Source organism: Monodelphis domestica, chromosome 3 (genome assembly GCF_027887165.1).
Source record: "Monodelphis domestica isolate mMonDom1 chromosome 3, mMonDom1.pri, whole genome shotgun sequence".
Taxonomy (NCBI): domain Eukaryota; kingdom Metazoa; phylum Chordata; class Mammalia; order Didelphimorphia; family Didelphidae; genus Monodelphis; species Monodelphis domestica.
Window position 1 is genome coordinate 12,183,342 of NC_077229.1, and position 25,553 is coordinate 12,208,894.

Consider the following 25,553-nt stretch of genomic DNA (forward strand, 5'->3'; position numbering starts at 1 on the left):
CTTACAAATCAAATACAATTCAGTCCATTATCCTCTTATGTAGAAGAGGCTTGTGAAAATTCTATTATTCTTTCAATGTCCTGTCTGCCATACTTTTTCTGTGATTCTTGGTATGGTGTCTTCTATTGTCAGGCCTCTTCATCTGATCCATTGTCCTCTCTGTCTAATCCATTGTCCCTTCCTGCCACAGGCAAGGTCCAGCCCCACTCATGACTCCAGGGGTTCCTGACATGTGGCGAATGATCAGTCAAGAAAATAACAAATGGAAGATAGCTGAGTGTTTTAGACACACTTGTCTAAATAGAGATAATTGGAAAAGTGATACATTAACTTTTAACAAATCACTTGATTAACATTCTATATTCTTGTATTGTGATTACAGCTTCTTGACAGAATAAAGGTTTCACACAAGATAAATGATTTCATCGTAGGTGAGCTTTTCTCATTACCCTGTGAGGAGCTTGAGCTTACAAACAAGGAAATTTACTTATTATTTTTAATAAAAAGAAATAAGCAATCAGAAAATCTTAAAGACAATTCAACAATCGTAACATAACATTGAGGTTGAGAGCTACTGAGAACACAATTCCACCTCCATAGTTCCCACAGCCTTACAATCTTCTGGGGATATTTGTAGAACAGATTTAGAAGCCCCTGTTTCAAAAAAAAAATTTGTAAATCTGTTCCCTAAATTTCAGTGTAACATGAGGTTCTGTGCTGCTTAGTGGAGAATGCATTTGAGTAATAGAAGTGTAAGGGGGAAAGAGGGTAATTTTAAAAAGGTTGACTTGATTGTTTGAGTGGTCACCAGGAATTTAATTAATTCCAAATAGCTTTTATTTTTACAATTTATATACAAAATTTAGAAAGAATGAAGTAAGAATTCACAGAGAGGATAAGATAAAATATCTAACCTAAGCACTAAGTAGTTTATCTCTGCCTCTCCTCCCCATGGGCAGGGAGAGTTTGTTTCAGTCGGCCTCAGCAAAGCAGAAGACCTGGGAAGTTTCTCAAGAGGATAGGTCTTTCCTGAGGCTGCTCTCTTCAGAGAAACACCAGCAGTTAAGAGTTAGCTTTTCACTCACCATGTGTCAGTCCAGCCAGGAACAGGGTCTCAGGTCCAGTCAGCAGATCCTTCTGTCCCTCTTCACCAGCCTAAACTCAAAAGCATGAAGAATTGAATTCCCTTCAGGAAATTGTCATTCCCTTTTAAAGATATTTTTTCTTTGGTCACTTCCTATGTCTTCCCCTAATTTTACATCTACTGATCACAATTAATGCTCTGCTCTAGCACTGGTCAGAAGGAAGTCAATCGATTCCGAATTGTCACCCACTATCACAAACGTGGGTCACTCCAGAGGTCCATCCCATGGCCTCTCTGAGGACCCAGGGTTGTCTCCCCAAGTGTGACGTTATGGTCAGATAAATGAGATGAGACACACCATGCATTCAGCCCACCTACACAGGCATCACACAGTGCTCTGCCATAGTGCTGTGGTACATTTATTATATAGGTTTTTGGTACACACACATAATCAATTCTCTACATATGTGACATTCTACAGTTTAATTGGTTATTATCAAATCACCTAAACAACACTCTTGTGATGTTACTACAAGAATTCTGTGATCATTTATGAGGTTTCTACAACACTCTGTGATAGATATGATTAATGTGAATAAAGCCATTTGTAGGTTAGTACCCCTGGACCTGCTGAAAGGATCATTGTGCTTTTGGTGAGCTTTCCCTATCTGTCATAATTGCTTGGGAGATGAACAACAAAACATATTTGTATCTAGGTGTAAGGACTTTAGGCAGAGCAATTTGGGGGTTTTCCTCAATTTATAAGTTCTGTTTTTCTTGTGTTACTTTGGGGTGCCTAGTAATTCCACTTGGCTTCTGTTCTAACAAATTCATTCAAGTGTGGTAACTGTAGGACAAGATTCATTATAATACTCAATCTTCAGCTGGTGTTTACTGTAGGGACTTGGAGTGTATCTTGTACTTGAGAAAGGAGGGGTCATGGGCAGTAATCTTTGGGCTTTAATTCTAAAATTACAATCTTTTGGGGATAATAACCTAAGGCGATTGAAGTAGGGTATATATTTATTTTTGATCTTATAAGTATTTTCTCTCATGTTATTTCTCCTGTATTGGGGAGAGAATAATAATCATAACAAGTCCACTAGTGGGGAAAATTTGGGGAAAGAAGTCACAAAGGGGGATCATCAGGGGGCCCTCATTCTGGGGTCTGTTTTGCTGACCTTCCTTCCTCAGACCGTGACCTTGATAACTGGTTGGGGTATGATGGCCTCTGACAGGTCACAGATCTCCCACTCAATGATTAAGTGGAATGTTTACACTTTTTGTGAATAGATTTAAAAATGCACACATCTCCATACTCAATTTTAAGTAGGGCGGTCTAAAAATAGTCAGGGGTTACAATTACAACTTAATCTTTACAATCAGGGGAGAGTTAATTGATTTCATTGTGATAATCAGGGGAGAGTTAAATTTAATCTTCATAGGAGGTAGCACAGCAGTATCAGGAAATGGCAGTCCTAGTTTCTGTCCATCACCTTCCACCTTCTCATTTAATCTTACACCCTGATTTTCCTCTCATCTCCGGTACTATCATTTTGCCAGGATTTTTGTGACACAATCCACCTTCCAATGGTTTCTACATTTCAATTGCTCACATTTACAATTAAATAATTACTTTCTACATTACTTACATTACTATTTGATCTACTTCATTATTGACATCAATTATTTAATCATTTATATTACTTATATTAATTATTTCATTAATTATCACATCATTTTAACATTCTTTTAATTCATTGTCATTACCAATTTCATTCCTTCAATCATCATCTTAACTTAATTTACTCATACCATCCTTTTCATCCCTACATGCTGAGCAGATTCCCTTTTGTAAATGAACCTTCTGGGTATTCCCTTCAGCCATCTGGGAATAATTAAGTCTTCCTATCCTGATAAAGTATTGCATAATTTTAAATCCAGAGCTTGTTGGGAACCATTGCAACATACATGATTGCAGCAATTGGGTTTACCATTATATACATTATTATTAAATCCATTATTAAACCTATTGACACTATTATAATTTTGCCTATATCTATTATACTCATTATTATATACATTGCCTCAGTTTCCCCTATTTTGAGCTGCAAATTGATCTCCCTATCTACACTCTCTGACCATGTGCTCAACTTGATTCCACAAAAAGGACCTAGAAGGATTTCGCCTGATCTGCCTACAAGTGTATTCCTGTCTTGCAAGTCTGTAAGACTATAGGACTGCAACAGTCTTAACTTGCTCTATCTTGTATCTCACTCTCCTGGACCTTTTTGTCACCTTCCTTTAATGGAATTCTCAGTTTTTCTGTTATCTCAGTCTTATTATTCATTTGTCTATCTAGCTCATCTGGATAAATGTAAGTTGCAGCCTTCTTTTGCTCATCCAGTTCCATGGTAAACCCATTGTGACAGTACTGAAATAGGTCTTCCCCACCGGGCAGATGGTAGGCATTATTTACAAACTGCCTCCTGATATGACTTACATTCTCAATGGAGAGCAGATCTAGACCAAGCCAACATTCAATAATTTTGTCCAGGAAACTAGCTGGAATCTCTCCTTTATTCTTTCTCAGTCACTTAAAATTTGACCATGTGCCTGGGTGCTTGGAATTAGCCCTCATGGTCTCTAATAGAGACTCCTTTGACATTCCTAGTTGCCAATAATTCCCCACCAAATGAATTCCCAAATCATTACATTCTGGCAGTCATGGAGTGGGATCAGTGTTAACATTTGTCTGCTCTACAAACTGCTGTTTCTTCCCTTTGGTTAAAATCTCATCAAGAAGTAAATAAAAATCCTTATATGTGGGATTGTAGATTATGATCACTCTTTCTAATTCCTTGAATACTTGTATGGGTTCTTCCTTATATTTTGGAATCCTTTTCTTCAATCATTCCAGTTCTCCCTGGGTAAAGTTCTTATGCTGCCTAAGATGCACTATGCCTTGGTCAGCAGTTACATAAGTGATATTGTATAGAGGACCAAGCATAACTGGCTTCTGTTCTAAAGCTGCAGCCTCTAGCTCTATAGGAGCTTGTTTTTCTTCAGCCCCTGCAAGCTTCACTAATTCTAACTTCTTTAAATCATCAGCCACACTAGTAAGTTGACTTAGTTGTTCACTAGTAGCTTCTATATTATCTATCTTTTCATTTAAGGCAAAAACTATATTCTTTAACTCAGTAATACTGAAATTCAGAAATCCAAAAACACTATATCATTGTACCAGACTTCTTAATCCTCTAACCAGCATATATATAATACCAAATACTATAATTCCTGGTAGTATATACAATAATTTCCTTCTTGTAGTTGCCTTGGTGTAAGGAAATAATATTTCAAACCTCATCCAATAATAAAATAAATCAGGCAGTATCACTACAAAAAATATGGAATTAGGAAGAATTGATATCTGAAAAGCATTTTTAAAGTTGTTATAACAAGTATTTGGATACAAGTTGTTCTTCTACAATTACAGAGCAATTAGCAGTAAAACTACTGTTTGCTCCCACTCTGTAGTGTACTTAAAACAAGTACTTGTTAGAATGAAACTAAGAGAAAAAAAAACTGGCAAATGGTATCTTTCAGTACTCCCCTCAGCTCAAGTATGCAGTGGAAAATTCCAGTAGAATATCCCTCAAGTACCTGGATCACAGAATCCAATTCAAGATAGCTGTCTGTCAGTCAGTGTGCATTCCCACTGCTAGCAACACCACGATTTTACTGCTCTGACAGAGCTTTGCCAGAGGAGCTTTCAGAATTCTAAGAGATGGAAGTTGACCCCAAATTAAAAAAAAAAAAACTCTGGCTCTAGCCTAGATGGCTCAGCCACGTATAATATGGAACTACCTTAAAGGGTAGTGAGATGATACAACCCACCTAGGAACTCCACAGGGTCAGTGAAGCAAAAACTGCTTGGCTTATAAAAAACAAAATTTATTTTATGATGGGAGTAAGGGAAACTGTTAGATAAGACCCTAATACTCTCAAAACTAAGCTCCAACCAATTTCTATGTCTCCTGCTCAAGGAGAGCCTTCTGTCTTTTCTCTTGGCCCTGCCTACAGCTCCCAGTCCTTACCTAAAAAACCACACACACTTTCTGTTTCTCACTTTATCAACCGACTAGTAATTTTAAAAAAGACAGGGAACATCTGGGATTGACTGCATTATGTAATCCAAAATATAGATGAAAATCTTTAGAATACCTTAGCCAAAAAGAATTTCAGGCAGATGGATCACTGGCAGATGATTTGTGTACTCAGGGAAAATGGCTTTTTCCAAATTAAATTCACTACCAAGAAGTCAATAATTTCTCCACGAATTTATGAATATTTAAGGAAAATCTCTCAGAGTAAAACCTCTTTCCATCTTCATGGAAATCCAAGCAGTGAAAGTAAAACCTCCTTCCAGCTCAGTGGAAAATCCAAGAAGGAACTAATGACAGTTATTATCAGTTCAAACTCCCATAATTCTTCTCTCCTACACAGAATCCTCTCCATTGTATCAAAATTCCCTTCTTTTAGCTAATCCCTAAAATCACTCTATCCATAGCATATTACTACAACAGTATGATGCTAAACAGGTTGCAGGGATCTAGGTAAGTAGTGAGGAAGGCAACCCATTTCTTCCTAAAAGTGTTATCAGCAGGTCTGTTTGGCAAAACATACAGGTAGTCACTATTGTGCACAAGTAATTGTGGATACAATAAGAAAGGGTTGAAGAGCACCTGGAATCAAATCAGTAGCTTCTTGAATCACTGTTGGTTGACCTGAATGTTTGGCTTTTAATCAACATGCCTTTAGAAAGGTTGCATATGCAGGTTGCCATCCAGCCAATCTTCCATTTGAAGTTTTACAAATTGATTTTATAAATCTGTCCAATGTTAAATGATGGAAATATTGCTTGGTTATCATTGATCATTTGACTCATTGGTTGGAAGTTTTTCCTGCCTCAAAGGCAGATGCTAATTTTGTTATCAAAATTTTTGTAAGGGAAATTGTTCCCTGATATGGTCCTCTGGCTAGGATTGATTCCTATAGAGGTACTCACTTCACTGACAGGATTCAATCCAGAATTTGTGACAGTTTGGAAATGGTTCCCCAAGGAAGCACTCCTTATCATCCTCAGAGTTTTGGGAAAACTGGAAAGGCTTAATGAAGAAATCAAGCTTTTAATTGACAAAAATGTGTCAGGAAACACATTTAAAATGGCCCAAGGTATTACCTTTGGTTTTGTTTCATTTGAGGAGTAGATCCCAAGGGGATTGTTATGTTTCTCCTCATGAAATGTTATTTGGTCACCCACCTCTAAAGGCTAGACTCTTTGTTACTGTATACACTTCTATGCTTGGTGGTGACATGACAATTGCCAAGTATATTAGGGAATTGCAACACAAGTTAAAAGAATTGCAACAGATGGGAACTATTGTTTAATCAGACCCTATTAATTTTGAACTACATCATTTTCTACCTGGTGATTTTTGTCTATATGAAAAATTCTCAGCATTCTAGTCCTATTTAATTGTCTTGGAAAGCCCCATTCAAGGTTCTTCTTACCACTCTGACATATGTCAAAGTGGAGAAAAAGGCCACTTGGATTCATATCAAGCCTGCACTTGTTATCCATTCATTGTAAAATCTACAATTAATGATTGAACCAGATCCCATGAGGGTACCCTGATTTTCCAAACATTTCTGGGGAAATTTCTTACAAGTACGACTTCTCCATTAGTAGCAATGCAGTGATCCAGAATAATTCAGAGGGATTTATGAGAAAGAAAACTATCCACATTCAGAGGAAAAACTGTGAGAGTAGAAACGGAGAAGAAAAACAACTGCTTGATCACATGGGTTGATGGGGATATGATTGGGGATGTTGACTCTAAGTCATCACCCTAGTGCAAACATAAACAACATGGAAATAGGTTTTGATCAAGGATACATGCAAAATACAGTGGAATTGCACATCAGGTATGGGAAACAGTGGGGGGAGGGGTGGTAAAGAATATGATTCTTGTAAACAAGGGGAAATGTTCGAAATTGATTAATTAGATAAATTTTAAAAATAAAAAATAAAGTAAAAAAAAGAATACATTAATGGAAACTTAGGAACTGGCAAGAGGAAAATGTTGCCAACATTTGAGGAACGAGGAAACAAAAATCTAATACTGGCTATCTCCTTTTGTTTGGGAATGATTTGAAAGCCTTATCCCAATAGAATTGTGCAACAAACAGGAGACTACAGTGAAACAGTCAGAGCATCAGTTTCTAATCCAACAGTAGGTTTATCAACACAATTCCCAGAATCAACAATGTTCACCCAACCTACAATGGAAAACAAGGATTAGGGATAAGTATGGTTTCACTAAGAAAAACCAAAATGCAATAATTTCTCCATCTCCAATTACCTTTATCTTCCTGAATGCAGAACCAGGAAAGGCAAAACAGCATTTTATATTATTTTACATCACGTGATTGTGTGAATTGAAATTCAGAGGGAAACATCGGTATTTACAAATATCCTGGTGAGAAGTTCTGATTCAAAACTGATGTTTATTTACATTGAAATCCTCTTGGAGTGCCTCTGGAGTTTGATTGGCTTGTTCCACTGGGGGAAGAAAAAAGGTTTCTGACTCCTGGCTTGAAGTTATTGCCTCTAATGAATCCTTCTCATTGCAATGTGGCAGTAGTTATGACAGGTTCATAGCTGCAACATTCAGCACATTTCTGTCAATGGGTGTTATTGGAGATGACCACATTTTGAGATTTAATGTCCATTAAAAAGCATGCATGATGGGAGCAACTGGGTAGCTCAGTGGATTGAGAGTCAGGCCTAGAGACAGGAGGTCCTAGGTTCAAATCTGACCTCGGACACTTCCCAGCTGTGTAACCCTGGGCAAGTCACTTGACCCCCATTGCCTAGCCCTTACCACTCTTCTGCCTTGGAACCAATACCCAGTATTGATTCCAAGATGGAAGGCAACGGTTTAAAAAAAACATGCATGAAGCGTCACTCATATATAGAAATGCAAAGGATAATTTTTGATGTATTACCAAAATGTCTCTTGGGAGGCTTTTTAAAAATGGCATTTTGTAAATAATCTCTCTGAAGAAAAGGAGTAGATGCCAGATTCTTTCTGCACAATTTGAATAAAGAAGTCAACAGTGGAGTTAAAACATAATGGCACTGAGTGCGCCTAGTCTAAGAAAAAAAATCAAAACCACAACAGGAATGTATTATCCAAGCAATTCAAATGGAAGTTGCAAAGTCATATTGTTTACAACATGTAGCCAAGTGATTAATGATTTCAAAACTGCCAGTTATGATTCTTAGGTCTTGGATTGTTAAAATGTCAAAGAGGAAAAGAGGAGAAAATAAGCCAATATATAAAGGTCTCATTTTAAGGTGTGGAGACACCCAGCCAATAACCGATGCGTATTTGAAGTCACCCTTTTCCACTGTATCTTACAAATGGATCAACCATGTGATTTAAAATCAAGCATTTCTCAAGAATACTCTGATGGAACCTTTGGGACAGGCAAGAGGAAAATGTCATCAAAGTTATTGCAGAAACAGGCTAAGTCCATTGGTGACTTCCTCCTTTTGTCTAGAACCAATGTAAAAACCTTATCCCAATATGATAGGGAAATAAACAAAAGAATACAATGAAAAAGTCAGAGCATCACAGTTTCTGATGTACCACTAGGATTATCAACAAAAGTCCCAGCATCAACATTTTTCACCAAACCTTCAGTGGAACAACAAGGATTTGGGGCAAGTATCAATTCACTGGGGGAAAAAAACCAAATGCAACAATTTCTTCATCCACACGTATATTTAGCTTCCTGAAAGAAAAAGCAGGAAAGGCAAAACTGCATTTCATGGTACTTCACATTATCTGTTTGTGGGAATTGAAATCCAGAAGCTAACATTGGTATTTACAAATATCCTGGTGAGAAGTTCTGATCCAAACCTGATGATTGTTGAACTGGAAATCTACTTGGTATGCCTTTGTGGTTTGATTGACTTTTTCCTGTGGGGGCATTAGGAAAGTTTCTGGCTCCTGACTTGCAGATATTGTCTCTAATGGATTCTTCTCATTGCAATGTGGAGGTAGACATTGCCAGTTCTTAGACCCAAAATTCAGCATGTTTATGTCAATGGGTGTTCAGGGACAGGACCATATTTTGAGATTTAATGTTCATTTTTTTAAAAAGGCACATGGTATCCCTAATGAAAGAAGAGGCAGCACACTGACATAGAAATTTAAACGATATTATTTTGGTGTATTCCTGAAATGTCTCTTGGAAAGCTTATTGGAAGTGACATTTTGAAAATCATCCCCCCGAAGAAAAGGAGTAGAAGCTGAATTTTTCTGAAAATTAAAAAAAATAAAATCACCAGAGGAGTTCAAACAGAATGGCATTGAGTGTGCCTAGTCCAAGAAAAAATACACACGATACCAGAAATGTATTATCTTAGGAATTCAAAAGAAAGTTCTAGAGCCCTGTGTTTATCAGTATATACCCAAGTGATTAATGATTTAAAAACTGCCAATTATGATTCTTAGGTCATGGAGGTCAAATGGTCAGGAGGTAAAGTGGAGAAATTCAGGTCAATATATATAGATCTAAATTAAAGGCATGGAGACACCCAGTCAATAACTAATGTGTATTTGAATGCACCCTTTTCCACTGTATGTTACAAATGCATCATCCATATGATTCAAAATCAAGCATTCCACAAGAATACTCTGATGGAACCTTTGGGACAGGCAAGAGGAAATTGTCGCCAACTTTATTGAGGAAATAGTAAATCCATTGGTGACTTCCTCCTTTTGTCTGGGACAGATTTGAAAGCCTTATCCCGGTAGAATTGTGCAACAAAGAGGACACTACAGTGAAAAAGTTAGAGCATCAGTATCCAATCCAATACTAGGATTAATAGCACAAGTCCCAGCATCAACATTGTTCACCCAACCTACAACTGAACAACAAGGATTAGGACAAGTATGAATTCACTAGGAAAAATCAAAACACAACTATTTCTCCCTCCCCAATTATCTTTACCTTCCTGAATGCAGAACTAAGAAAGACAAAACTGTCTTTTATGGTATTTCACATTACATGATTGTGTGAATTGAAATCCAGAGGAAAACATCAGTATTTATAAATATCCTGGTGAGAAGTTCTGATTCAAACCTGATGATTATTGAAATTGAAATCCACTTGGAGTGCCTCTGGGGTTTGATTGTCTTTTTTCAGTGGGGGAAGAAAAAAGGTTTCAGTCTCCTGGCTTGAAGTTATTGCCTCTAATGAATCCATGTCATTGCTTTGTGGAGGTATTCATGGCAGGTCCATGGCTCCAAAATTCAGCATATTTCTGTCAATGGGTATTCATAGAGATGACCATATTTTGAGATTTAATGTCCATTAAAAAACACGCATGGTATCACAGGTGAAAGGGGCATCACTCAGATATAGAAATGCAAAGGATAAGATTTTTGGTGTGTTCTTGAAATGCCTCATGGGAGGCCTTTTAAAAGAGGCATTTTATAAATCATCCCTCTGAAGAAAAGGAGTAGATGCTGAATTGTTTCTGTATATTTTAAAAAATAAAGTCATCAGTGAAATCACTATAATTAAAATACTAGGTAGACCAAGTAATTATAACTAATTAAGTATTTATTAAGCTAAGAGAAGGGATGGAAGGGAATTGGGTATCTAAACTTAAACCCCAAAAGTCAGTATTCTAATCAACTAACAATTTTCTATACTAATCTAATTTATTCCTTATTACCAGAAGTGTTATCAGCAGTCCTGTTTGGCGAAACATGCAAGTGGTCACTGTAGTGCAGAGTAAATCATGGTTAAAATAAGAAAGGGTTGGATGGCACCTGGAATCACATCAGTAGCTTGTTGAATCACTGCTGGTTGCCCTGAATGTTTGGCTTTTAATCAACATGACTTTAGAAAGGTTGCATATGCTGGTCTTCCCCTAGTCAAATTCCGATTTGAAGCTTTACAAAATGATTTTATAAACATACCCAAAGTTGCTCGGTGGAAATATCATTTGGTTATCAGTGATCATTTGACTCATTGGGTGGAAGTTTTCCTGTCTCAAAGGCAGACAAAACTTTTGTTATCAGGATTCTTGTAAGGTAAATTGTACCCTGATATGGTCCTCTGGCTTCAGCATTTATGCCAACTTGGAAATGATGCCCAATTCCACACTCCTTATCACCCTCAGAGTTTGGGGAAAATGGAAAGGGTTAATAAAGAAATCAAGCTTTTAATTGGAAAAATGTGTCAAGAAATGCATTAAAAATAGCCCAAGGTTTTACCTTTGGTTTTGTTTCATTTGAGGAGAGGGGATTGTTATGTTTCTCCTCATGAAATGTTATTTGGTCACCCACCTCTAAAGGCTAGACCCTTTGTTACAGTATATACTTCTATGCTTGGTGGTGACATGACAATTGCCAAGTATATTAGGGAATTGCAACACAGGTTAAAGGAATTGCAACAGATGGGAACTATTTTTCAATCAGGCCTTTTGATTTTGAACTACACCCTTTTCAACTGGGTGATTTTGTCTATATGAAAAATGTTCAGTGTTCCAGTTCTATTTAACTGACTTGGAAAGGCCCATTACAGAGTCTTCTTACCACTCTGACAGCTGTCAAAGTGGAGAAAATGAACCCTTGGAGTCATATAAAGTTTGAACCTTTTATCTCTACATTTAATGATATTTATAATCTCTGTGATCTCTATGTTTGATTTTCCAAATATTTCTGGGGAATTTTGTTACAAGTATGCCTTATCTAGTTGTTACTTGTGGGCCTTCTGTTATAAGAAAAGTGTGTAAGTATGCAGAGAAAAGTTATATGAGACTAGAAAGAAGATTCTGGCATTTAGAAGTAAGGGTTAGGCTGGGACTAAGGCTGTTAACTATCTCTCTGGAGAATATCTGGAGGTGGTGGCTGCAAATTTCCTTGGTGGCTGATCCTATCCTTATCTGTTTGCTGTTTTGCTTGCTGTATTTCATTGAGGCAATTCCTGGTGAACCTGAACCTTCTGCAGTGATTGTGAGATTGGGTCTGGATCCTTGTTGATATAAGATCTTCCCTGGCCCTAACAAAAGCTTACAAATGCCTTTCATTAATTATAGCTGAGGAGATTTATTTGTAAGTTTAGTCAAGATCAGAGACTGGGGATTTAGGCAGTTTGGGAGGATTACAGTAGGAAATTGACTCAGAAGAATTCTCTGTGAAGAGATAGCTAGATCTGGTGTGTTTAGGTAGAATGACTTTAGTTTAGATGATCCCAAATCCCATCTTCACCTTTTCTTGTTTATTAAATACAACAACCTCTCCCTGTTATATTGGAGTCTTGGTTTATTATTACTGGACAGGCTCAGCCTGGACTGGGCCTGTCAGCCACAGATAGCCTTCCCAAAGTATATTCTCTGATTTTGGCCCTGCATTGTAACATCTAATCCCATTCACAAAAACCCTATCATTATTTCATTTCTGATGGTGTGGTTTCAATTTATTAATAACCTATATGGTAGAGCCAATCAGAAAATGTTGGTTATCACTATATCTGATACCTGTTTGTTTGGGAAGGGTCTTTACTACTACTCAAACTTCCTTATCCTCACTGGTCACCACAGAAAATTTTGAGTGTCACTCTTCTTTTTTTTTTCTTTTTTCTTCCCCTGTGTTGATGTGACACAGCAGTGGGAAATCATCCCTGTGGCCTCAATTTATTAGTAATATTACAGACAAAAGAGTGGTTGCCATAAACTGTGACCATGAAAATGTGGGTTTCAAGACTTTGAATTGCCAAAACTGTAAAGTTAATTTTAGCTTCTTGATTTTATATTAAAAATAAGTGGTCGCCATGGGAAATTTTCCCAAATATGAAATATACCCAAGTCAGCTGGATTTTATGGAGATTTTAATTAATACAAATGAAGGAATTAAGGAAAGGGAGAGAGAGAAAGAGGAAGTAATAGGAAAGCTAGGGCCTAGGCCAATGGCCTAGGCCTTTCTTTTAAAGAGAGAAAACTAAGTCAATCTTTAATCACTCACCACAAGATCCTTCCAAGCAAAACTAGTGTTCAGAGACACCCTCCAGTTCAGCTTCCCAAGCTGAACTATTCTGAACTCCCCTGAACTGGTTCAGACAGCTCCTTTTAAAGATAATTTTCTCCTATGTCACCTCCCCTAAGTTTTCACATCTACCAATCACAGTAGACGTTTTCCAAAGGACTGACCATTCTTTTTTTTTTTATTTTTTAAAATAGAAATTTATCTTTCAAGAAAGGGCAGTTTGAACATTATTTGTGAAATTAGATAAGAAAGATACACAATGATTGACAGATCATAAGAGATCAATAGCCTTTAGTGACAATAAACATTTGCAATATTCTCTATCAAAATCAATGTCCAATATTTATATACTAATATGCATAGTATCTATACCCCTCCTTTTTTTTTAATTTTAATATTATTTTATTTGGTCGTTTTCATACATTATTCACTGGAAACAAAGATCGTTTTCTTTTCCTCCCCTCCCCTCCCCCCCCCCCACCTTTCCCTCTCCCATAGCCGACGCATGATTCCACTGGTTATCACATGTGTTCTTGACTCGAACCCATTTCCCTGTTGTTGGAGTTTGCATTATAGTGTTCATTTAGAGTCTCTCCTCAGTCTTATCTCCTCCAACCCTGTAGTCAAGCAGTTGCTTTTCAGCGGTGTTTTTACTCCCACAGTTTATCCTCTGCTTGTGGGTAGTATTTTTTGTTTTAGATCCCTGCAGATTGTTCAGGGATTGCATTGATACTAATGGAGAAGTCCATCACCTTCGATTGTACCACAATGTATCAGTCTCTGTGTACAATGTTTTCCTGGTTCTGCTCCTCTCGCTCTGCATTACTTCCTGGAGGTTGTTCCAGTCTCCATGGAACTTCTCCACTTTATTATTCCTTTTAGCACAATAGTATTCCATCACCAACATATACCACAATTTGTTCAGCCATTCCCCAATTGAGGGGCATCCCCTCATTTTCCAATTTTTGGCCACCACAAAGAGCGCAGCTATGAATATTTTTGTACAAGTCTTTTTGTCCATTATCTCTTTGGGGTACAAGCCCAGCAGTGCTATGGCTGGATCAAAGGGCAGACAGTCTTTTATCGCCCTTTGGACATAGTTCCAAATTGCCCTCCAGAATGGTTGGATCAATTCACAACTCCACCAGCAATGAATTAATGTCCCCACTTTGCCACATCCCCTCCAGCATTCATTACTTTGCATAGCTGTCATGTTAGCCAATCTGCTAGGTGTGAGATGATACCTCAGAGTTGTTTTGATTTGCATCTCTCTGATTATAAGAGATGTAGAGCACTTTTTCATGTGCTTATTAATAGTTTTGATTTCTTTGGCTGAGAATTGCCTGTTCATGTCCCTTGCCCATTTGTCAATTGGAGAATGGCTTGATTTTTTGTACAATTGATTTAGTTCTTTATAAATTTTAGTAATTAAACCCTTGTCAGAGGTTTTTATGAAGATTGTTTCCCAATTTGTTGCTACCCTTCTGATTTTGGTTACATTGGTTTTGTTTGTACAAAAACTTTTTAATTTGATGTAATCCAGATTATTTATTTTACATTTTGTAATTCTTTCTAATTCTTGCTTGGTTTTGAAGTATTTCCCTTCCCAAAGGTCTGACATGTATACTATTCTGTGTTCGCCTAATTTTCTTATAGTTTCCTTCTTTATGTTCAAGTCATTCATCCATTTTGAATTTATCTTGGTGTAGGGTGTGAGGTGTTGATCTAAGCCTAATCTTTCCCACACTGTCCTCCAATTTTCCCAACAGTTTTTATGAAATAGTGGATTTTTGTCCCAAAAGCTGGGATCTTTGGGTTTGTCATATACTGTCTTGCTGAGGTTGCTTGCCCCCAGTCTATTCCACTGATCCTCCTTTCTGTCTCTTAGCCAGTACCAAATTGTTTTGATGACCGCTGCTTTATAATATAGTCTGAGATCTGGGACTGCAAGACCCCCTTCCTTTGTATTTTTTTTCATTAATTCCCTGGATATCCTTGATCTTTTGTTCTTCCAAATGAACTTTGTTATGTTTTTTTCTAAATCAGTAAAAAAAATTTTTGGAAGTTCCATGGGTATGGCACTAAATAGATAGATGAGTTTGGGTAGGATGGTCATTTTTATTATATTGGCTCGTCCTACCCATGAGCAGTTAATGTTCTTCCAATTGTTCAAGTCTAGTTTTAGTTGTGTGGAAAGTATTTTGTAGTTGTGTTCATATAGATCCTGTGTTTGTCTCGGGAGATAGATTCCTAAGTATTTTATTTTGTCTTGGGTAATTTTGAATGGGATTTCTCTTTCTAGTTCTTGCTGCTGAGCTGTGTTGGAATTATATAGAAATGCTGATGACTTATGTGGGTTTATTTTGTATCCTGCAACTTTGCTAAAGTTGTTGATTATTTCAATTAGCTAGGACTGACCATTCTTAATTCACATCTTGTTACCACCTTCTTAATTCACATCTTGCTATCACCTTCTTAATTCACATTTTGTTATCACCTTCTCTGGGTAGACTAAAATTTCTGAGTATTTCACATCTCTGCTAAGGTTGTCCCTTGCAAGTTGCCTGACCTTTTAGTGATTAATTTGACCTTCATAAGTACTTAGCATCCTTTTGTATTAGATCTAAAAATAGACCTAGCTTAAGGGCTTTTACCTTACTATAACTATGGGTTGAGTACTTTTTCATTGTTCAGTAAGGAGTTTTACAACTTTATCTTCCCCTAAGGTATGCCTAAGTATGGGTGGAGTAATTTTAGAGTACTCAATACATTCCTGATCAAGTACCTCCATTGTTTAAATGTGGAATAACCTTAACCAAATGTTTTAAGGTAGAGTTTGAGAAATTTTAAGATTCACAGTAACTCCCCACAGTTGTTTCCTTCACCTGGAGTTTATACAATGTCCTCCAAATGACACAAATTTTACCATTTTCAGTACAAGAGAATTCAGTTCCTGAGTCCTTTTTAGGGCCAAATTTTCTATTGCCACTGTTCTAACCCTTTGGGGGTAATCAGACAAACCATGGATATTATAAGTATCATCCATATTTTGGTGCTACTCCAATTTTTCCTTTGTTCCAATGTTGGAGGCATGAATTATCCTATTACTGTTTCAAAATCACAGAAAATTACTATTCCTGATGCCTGATCACTATTGAAACTCTTTACAAATGTACATACATTCATGTTGGAATTAGATGTTCCTTTAAGGTCCAGGCCTATTCTACTTTCCAACTGAATGATATAGATCTCTTTGTCACTGTACATCTTACAATGTTTAATGAGCATCCTTGTTACCATTGTCACTATGATATCGATGCAGACTCTTCATCCTTAGAGTGTTTTGAGGATGATTTTTACAACATTCTTGTCACTCCTCAAAGACATAGTTGCCTCATCTGAAGAGGAGGGATCATATTGGGTAGGAAAATAGACACACAAATTTCTGCAACAACAAGCAATTCACTTAGACTGAATTCAGCAACAACAAATACCTTATTCAAATTGAATTCCACTCTGAATATGCACAGAGAGCTCCTGTCAAATTCACCATGGATTTGGTCAAAACCAGCTAGAGTCCTTTCTGTTAGTCCTACTCCAGTGTTTAAGGAGTCCAATACATCATGCACAGTGTGGGTATTTTTTTTAATGGTTATGCTAGATATAGTGCTGCTTTTGTTAGAGAACCTTACTGAGAATTGCAGGTTATAAATAGTCAAACATTTATTGTGTGATGGAACCTTCATAAATTGATGAAAATCAAAATAACATAAGCATTGATGAGATTACCACTGATAAGGAAGCACAGACCCAGACAGGTATAGGTGCCCACAACTTTCAGGAAGTACAGACAGTTATAGATAAAGAACCAATCACTTCCTATCTGCCTTGAGGGGAGCATATAGCACTTGTGATCTAACTATTATGTTGAGCTTACTACTGTTGCCTTTAGCTCTGAGAAGTGAACATCTGGAACTTCCTGATGATATCTGTTATCCAAAGTGTGAGCATGGTGTATGTTATCCTGGACTATTCTGTAAACTTAATCTTCTTCACCTACCCTCAAAGCCTACCAGTCCTCTTAAGCATCACCTCCACCAGTCAGTTCCTAAGAATCTGAATTATGTACAGTGGGTAAACTCTATCAAGTGACCAGTCATAAGAATGTACAAAGTCATCATGTGATTCATCACAAAACCTAAACTCTATCAAGTGACCAGTCATAAGAATGTACAAAGTCATCATGTGATTCATCACAAAACCAAGATAACTTCTAAGAATGAGTGAATTCTTACCAACTATTTCATGAGACAGTAATATAGATCATAAGCTTTTTCAAGCAAACCATATAGGTCCACGTGGTTGCTGGATTTGTCAAAAGACCCACCAACATTCACCTAAATGCATCCTGTAGGCTTAAATGAATCTTTACCCTCAATAATTGGAATAGATTTTACTTACTTTGGCCTGTTTTCTCTTTTTTCTTATGACACTTGCCACATCAATGGACTTTATAACTTTTCTGTTTGGAACACCCTAGTAACTATGAATGTGTCTGCCATACATTGGTTTAAGATCCCTATTTAGACTTGAGATACTTCTAACCAAACCCAGAAAAATTTTAAATCCAGACTTCCACCTATGAATGTTTTATATCCATTGCCTCGTTTTTCCTTATGCATTGATAGATCTAGGTCCTCACATACCACAATTAACCTAGGTTCAGAGGTAAAATCCAATCTGACTTTTGAAATTCCTGCTGAATTTCTGACTTCATTTATTTGTACAGTTACCAAAATGAGAGCACCAGATAAGAGAAGAAGTTCATGTGTGAATTTTGTCACACTTACTTATAACAGAATAGCCATGGAAGGCATGTCAAAATACCTATAACCATTGTCCTGCGGACCAATCACCCTGGCCAATTTTCTCTCTGTGCCAGCCTAGTCTTTTCCTTTCTTCCTCCAGGATGGCATGGCACTTATGGAATAGCTGGTATAATATCAATAGTGATGTTAGGAATCATAATCAATGTTTAATAGTTTTTAACTATATAAGGTGCCTGGTGGCATAGAGAAAAAAGATCTTTTTGTGGAAGCTCTCATTCAGTTGCCGCTGATGGACATAGTCCATGGTACAAATTTTCATGGGTATAACTTCCTATTATTTAAATCACAGCTCTGATAGGTTCTTTAAAGAATGTCTCTTCAGAATTTGAGGGACTGGCCAAACATATAGCCTCTACTATCTTGCATACCTGTAATGCTTTAGCTAAATTACAAACTGAAATGGATTCACTAGCCCACATAGTGATGGAAAACCACCCTTTGTTTGATCTATTGAGGGCAGCCCAAGGAGTAGCCTATGCCATAATCAGTCAGTCATGTTGTTCCTATATAAATCAATCTGGAGATATCATTAATTATATTGGAGCACTACAATAAATATTGAATGAGACTTTGTTAAAATATACCCATATTATTTAGGAATATTCTTCTTGGTGGGATGCATCCACCTGGTTTGCATGGATAGCATCTTGATTAAATGGTGAAGGTTGATTACCGTTTATTCTTAAATGGATTTTGATTATTTGGGGAACTTATTATCTTAGTCAAGATTATGGTTAGATGCTGTACTGAACATTGTTCCAAATATTAAAATGTTTCCTAGATGTAAGGTACTTCGAAAACTCTTGATCCTATACTGCTTTTGTTACTATAAAATCAGAACTGTTTCTTCATGATTTCCCTGAGGAATATTTACTGTTCTATTTTAACTCTAATCTAATATTGTTAGAATTCTATGGACTTTATCCTTTCCCTTAGAAATGCTCTATAAATATGTGCAAACCAACCCACCTTAGGAATGGTATCTTCTGGTTCTGTACCTACTGATCCTGTACCTGAATCTACTCCTCCCAATAGTTCACCTTTGGAAATGTTCCAACATTGATTATCTAGCAGTTCTAAAGTAACAATAATCAACTACATATCTAGATGTTATATATATATATATAATAAGTCTAGAAAAAGGAAGGATGTACCATCATGTGCATCTTGTTATATGTTCTATAGAAGATACATCATCACTGTCAGAAAGGGGACCATACTGGCTAGGACTTGTACAGATACTCAAGGACACCCCTGCCTTGAATCTCTCCTTCATTGTTATCATTGTCATTTCCTAAAATATGCTGGTGCTGGAATCCAGATTAATGCTAGCAGCATAGAACATCAAAGAGGATATTTTTTATCCCCCCGGAATTCAATGTTGTTTTCATTCTTTCTTTGGAACATTGCAACATCCTTTTTGTGCTTTTGTCACTAGGGTAATATGTTTTGATTTGTGATGTTCTCTTTCACTTTCTCACAGCCCTTTGTCTCTCTAAAGATATATTTACATATACATTATTTAATGTATATTATTACTATGGTGAATATTAACAGATTATCTTCCCACAATGGCATCTCCAGTCATACATACTGATGTTCCTGCTCTTATGGCTGATTTTGTAAACTACAAACTTAAATAGTACAGAGGACATCTACGGAGTCGCAATAGGGGACAGTTTAGAACTGTCGGGGGACAGCTTAGAGCTGTTGGAGAAACAGCTATGGAGTTGCCAGAAAGAAAGACGGGAACATTATCAAAGAGGAAAAATGAACATTTATTGAAAGCAGCACATCAGATTTCAAGCTCTTCTCGAGAGACACAATCTATCCTCCCCAGAATGTGAACAGGGGAGTTAACCTGTTGGATTTCTTGGAACTATTTATGCAGCCTTGAACTGAGATTTCTCTGTTTTGCCGTACTCAGCAGGAATAGTATGTCACAAACACCTGGGAAGAGGAACTCTATTCCATGAAGTCATGAAAGGTTCACTGCAAAACAGAAAGGTTATGGTAACCTAATGGGTCCAGTTGAGAGCTTCTTTGCAGGTATACCCTCAATGGACACTCTATATTAGGCCATGTGCTCTGCTGGAGATCACTATGAAGTCTTCTGTCAGGACTTCATAGTTGACTTAACAGGGTGTTTCAACTAGCCACATCCTTAGACTCTGCCTGGAATTATTTTAATTGTGTTGCAAATGAGATTTTTGAATGTGAGATCAACTGGGTTCGTCTAGCAAGGTTTTTCTTTATTGGTGCTACATTTATTGTATGCTGTGTTAACCATTGAATGGAACCACAGATTCATCTAGTAAAGATCTGGATGGTGATTTATACAGAGATTAAGTGAAAGGACTAGATCTGCCAGGATGGTGGATGGAGCAGACTTATAATCTTGGAAGAAGGAAGATGTCTACAAGAACTGATTGTTGCAAGGCTGTATTGACTATGGAACTATTGTAAACCTTAAAATTTCTTAGACTTATAAATTTTGGAAATTTCACCATTGGGAAATTTCATACTTGGAAAATTTCCTACTGATAGTCTATTGGAATGTGAACCCCATTGGCATGGGAGGTTCCTCCTCCTCCCTTCTTAAGATTACTTTAGGACAGAAACCTTTTGCTGAACAATGGAAAGGGCTTTGACCTATGCTTAAGCACAGAACAGGAATTTCTTTGAGTCATGATTGATTTTAGAATTGATACAATAGAGATACTTGGAATGACAGAACCAGGTCTTGGAAAATAAAATTTCCACCCTACTCAGGCCTAACAGGATTTAGGAAGGGCTGCAGCATAGATCAAAATTTAATTATTCCATTCTCTACCCTACTCAGGGTAACAGAATTTAGGAAGGGCTGTAGCAAAAGATCAAGATTTAATTATTTGAGAATATGACCTTCAAAAGACATGTGCAAAGCCAGAGACCTCTGGGTGGTCCTGGGTTAAGCTAGAGCCTCCATTGGCACAGGGAAAATGATGGACAGTGATTGGTAGATGTGAGAACTGAGGGGAGGGAACTTGGATGGTTTCCTTAAAGATAGAGGGGTCTGAGGACTGGAGGGGGGTTGGAGAGTTTTGGCTCTGAGTGGTTGGAGAGGTGCTCTGAGAAGCTTGCTCTGAAGGAAGCTGGAGGTGGAGGCCCCGGAGACTGTTTCTCCATTTTGGTCACGTGAGTAATAGGGACTGATCTCCTTTCTTTGCCCCAGCTATCTAAGGGCTTGGGCCTTTTGGCCCAGCCTAAACAGAGGGGGTATTTAAGCCCTATTCCCTTCTCTCCCCTTTCTCTCTCTCTCTATCTCTAATTCCTTTCTTCCTCCTGTTTGTAATTAAACTCTATAAAAGGTTGACTGCTGAATTGAGTTTTCATTTAGGAATTACATAGCTGAATTCCTTGGCGACCTTAAATTAATATATATCAGTCTTTTAAAGTGATTTCCTTGTCACACTATATACTGTTATTGAAACTTACTAATGTATAATTAATATCCTATGTATTAGCCTAAGTGTGCCTGTTGACATTATTGTGTCAAATGTTGCATCATTTTAAAATTATGAATGATGTTGTAGAAAATTGGTAGCAGTTTTCTTTGGATTAGAGGATGGATAATGTTGGGAAGATAGACTTGATTGGGATTTTAGTGAGAGTAATAAGTTTAAAATAATCAATATTGTGATTCTAAATTGATTACTATAATTACATCATGATCTTAATTACCATCAGTAGAATTTGTGTCTTTTTTAAGGATCTCTAACTAAAGTTTAAAACTGCTTCTAAGGGGATGTTCAACTCCTCCCTTGTTGGTTATGAAGTTTGCACTTCCCTTTATCTTAAGATGCCGACCATCTGAGTTTCATGTCTAGATATGGTGCAAAAATCTACACCCTTCCCTTTATGGAAATGACCATAGGTAACATCCTTCCCCTCTCCCCTCCCAGAGCAGATGAGTCTAATGATAATGATCATCACTATTTCTCCACATAAAGGTATTGCCTTTTGATTTAGCCTTTAGACTAATATGCACTTTCCAAAATGAACTAACCGATCAGTTTTGTTGGGTAACTATTTCCTAAGAAGGTCTATAGGATGTTATATCTTGTGATATAAATCCAGAACTTTATTTGGAAATATCCATTTTGTTACTATACTTGTATATAAACCAGGTCTCTACCTCCTTGTATTGTCTCTTGCTGGGATCCAACTATATAATATGTGTGAGAGACTATTTTTATTGGAGGACTTGGCCCTCTTCCATTAAAATCTAACTTTCTACTTTGACTTGGAGAAGGTGACTTTATTCATCTAAATCATCTAGATCAGTGTTGGTTGGTGGATTTCTATTTTTCAACAGTTCTTAGTAAATCCATACTTCGAGCCAATCCTCATTATTCCATGGTAGGTTGGGTGAATAATGTTGACCCTGGGACTTGTATTCATAATATTAGTTTGGGTTTAGACACTGAAACTTTGACATTTTCACTGTAGTCTCCAGTTTGTTGCCTGGTTATATTTGAATATGATTTTCAAATCTGTCCCAGAGAAAAGGAGGAAGTCACCTTTTGATTCATCCAGTTTCCACCATAACAGTGGGGAGATTTTCCTGTAGCCAGTACCAAGGGATCCATCAAAAATATTCTGAAGAAATGCTAAGATTGGAAACTCATGGATGATGCATTCATAAAATACACTGGAAAAGGGTGCATTCAAATCAACATTCATTATTGTCTAGCAAAATTTTTCACTTCATTCTTTAATTTTTGACATTCTTTCATTAAAGGAATAGTGAGAAAAAATGTTTTACATGATTGCATGTGTAAAATCTTTATGAGTTTACCATCTCAGCAAGGGGTGGGAAAAGAGAAGGAGAGAGTCAAAGACTCAAAATATTTTAAAATATATTAAAGTAGTGGAAAGTTTTTTACATGTAATTGGGTAGAAAATTAATTTTAAAAAGCATATATAAGCCTTCTCTTACTGTCTTCTTGTCAATCAATGACCTAGTATGTTTTTTCCATTATCCTGTGGGCAAAATCCTCTACTAGAGCAATGAAGAAGACATAGTATGGAAAGAGTGCTAGAATTAAGATAAGGAAGTCAAGTCTGCTGCTCATTAGCTGGGACATTTAAGTGGCAGAGTACATAGGATCTTGGCTGTGGAGTCAGGAAAACATCTTGTATTCAAATCTCAGACACTTACTAGCTGTGTTATCCTGGTCAAGTCATTTAGCCCTGTTTCCTTTGGTCTTGTCATCTGTAAAATGAGTTAGAGCAGAAATTGGAAAACTACTTAGCATCTTTGCCAAGAAAACACAAAATGGGATCAAAAAAATTAAAAGAGAATTGAACAACGAATATGGACCTGGCTATTTAAGTTCTTTTAGCCTCACTTCAATTTATCTCTAAAACAGAGATAATCAGCACCTATCTCACAGTTTTGTTGGAAAATTCAAATGAGAACACTCATGTAAAGGGCTTTGTAACCTTTTAAAACAATATAAAACACTCTTCTTTTCCTTTCTTTCATTAAAAAAAATGAAAAGATATCTAAGAAGACCTACATGAATTTATTTAGCATGAAATGAATAGAACCAAGCAAAGAAATATTCAACAATTATATTGAAAACATTGAAAAATTAAAAGGTTTAGGAACTCTGATGATCATCAATTTTTCTAGAAATCTCACAAACAATTCATATATAAAGTCTGCTCTTCTGAGGAGAGAAAACAGACATTAGAACAGAGTTATTCAGTTCTGCTATCTGAACTCATATTCTTTTATACTAGTTATTTCTTTTCCCACAAAAATCAAACCAAGAAACAATAAACTATAAAAAAGAAAACACTCATCAGCTTTTTACCCATAGCTTCAACTTATTTCAACCACGTCCTGCTCCTATATTCATTCTTCATAAGTTACCCTTGCTCTATAAACACATTTCAGATATTTTGGAAGGTGAATTCCCTGTACAACTACAGTATTATCTCTATATAATTTCTCTTTTTATTTCAATATCCATGGAATTTTTTCACATTGTGTTTATCCTAATCAAATAAATGGATGCACAGTCAGTTCCTTCCAGTTCAAAAAGGATGAATAGAAATCTATTTTATCTTCAAAAATTGCCGTAACCATTGTCTTTACTAAGAAATCATTAACATATGCTGAACTAGGTTATTTCAAATGAGGAGTAATAGCAGGATTTAAAAGGTTCTCTGATTCCCGGTAGTGGAATTAAGAGAATTAGGTGAAGATCCCAAAAGGAATTAGGAAAAGATCAATATCATTGGGATTAAGTTTTTGTCATAAAATTAGATTCAATTTCTTAGTTTCTGTTTTGAAAATGATACAAAATTTATAAAGCAATATTTAGCTTTGTTTGTACATATAACAAAATATTTTCTTTGACAATTCAGGATGAATAGTTGAATTTAGCCTAGTTTAATTCAGACATTTTTCTCTGACTTCTTTAGTTATATTCAGTTTCCAGCCCCTTATTAAAAGTTCTATTTCGGGGGCAGCTGGGTAGCTCAGTGGATTGAGAGCCAGCCCTAGAGACGGGAGTTCCTAGGTTCAAATCTGGCCTCAGCCACTTCCTAGCTGGGTGACCCTGGGCAAGTCACTTGACCCCCATTGCCTAGCTCTTCTGCCTTGGAGCCAATTCACAGTATTGACTCCAAGACAGAAGGTAAGGGTTTAAAAAAAAAAAGTTCCATTTCTTGGGTAACTATTGACTATGGAGAGAAGATGCTTTGCTCAACAATTGCAGCTATTATGAAGTGGAATGCTCGGTGTTCTAAGTTCTGAAAGAATTTTCTGTGTGCTTTCCCAAAGCTACTTCTATTTCAGCATCGAGATCAAAGTGTGGTCAGACATTTCACTTGTGGTATTGAGAGCAGAGGTGAAAAGTTCCGTGACTATATATATATATTCAACTTTCTCAGAGCTGGTTAGATAACCCATTTGGTTTAGTATCCCACACATTTTATTTTCTATGTAGATATTATTTCTAAATTGATTACATAGATTTTTTTCATTTAATATTAAATATATTACATAGAAATTGATTTAAAAGGAAATTATATTCATTAGTTTACATTAAAATATTATATAGAAAGTAATGTTATTCTATACAAAGTAAGCCAATATTGTTACTGTTATTACAAATTTAAGTTACTTAAATTGATTTACTTTTACCACACTCTGAGGGTCAAGTCATTTTGTCCTTAATCATCTTCACTTAAGCCATCCAGCAGTCACTTTAACTTTTAGAAGCAACTTAAGGGTTCTTCAAAACTCTAAATTGAAGGTACCTCCTAGTTTGCCTTCCCTCGCATATCTGGAAAAAAGAAATCTGGAGATGACAAGTCTTTCCAATCCAGGCATTCTTCCTGATACTGTTTTTAATGATGCTTGTTGCTAAGCGACGGGATGATGGCATGATA

General features: G+C 36.6%; 1 long non-coding RNA gene across 1 annotated transcript; it reads right to left on the reverse strand.

The window, feature by feature from the left end:
- Window positions 1-19,858: 19,858 nt before the first annotated feature.
- On the reverse strand, window positions 19,859-25,553 carry LOC130457892 (uncharacterized). The gene is made up of 3 exons (XR_008917148.1): window positions 25,300-25,553; window positions 23,308-23,361; window positions 19,859-20,096 (listed from the first exon to the last, which is right to left on the reverse strand). It is a non-coding gene; the product is annotated as an uncharacterized LOC130457892 (long non-coding RNA).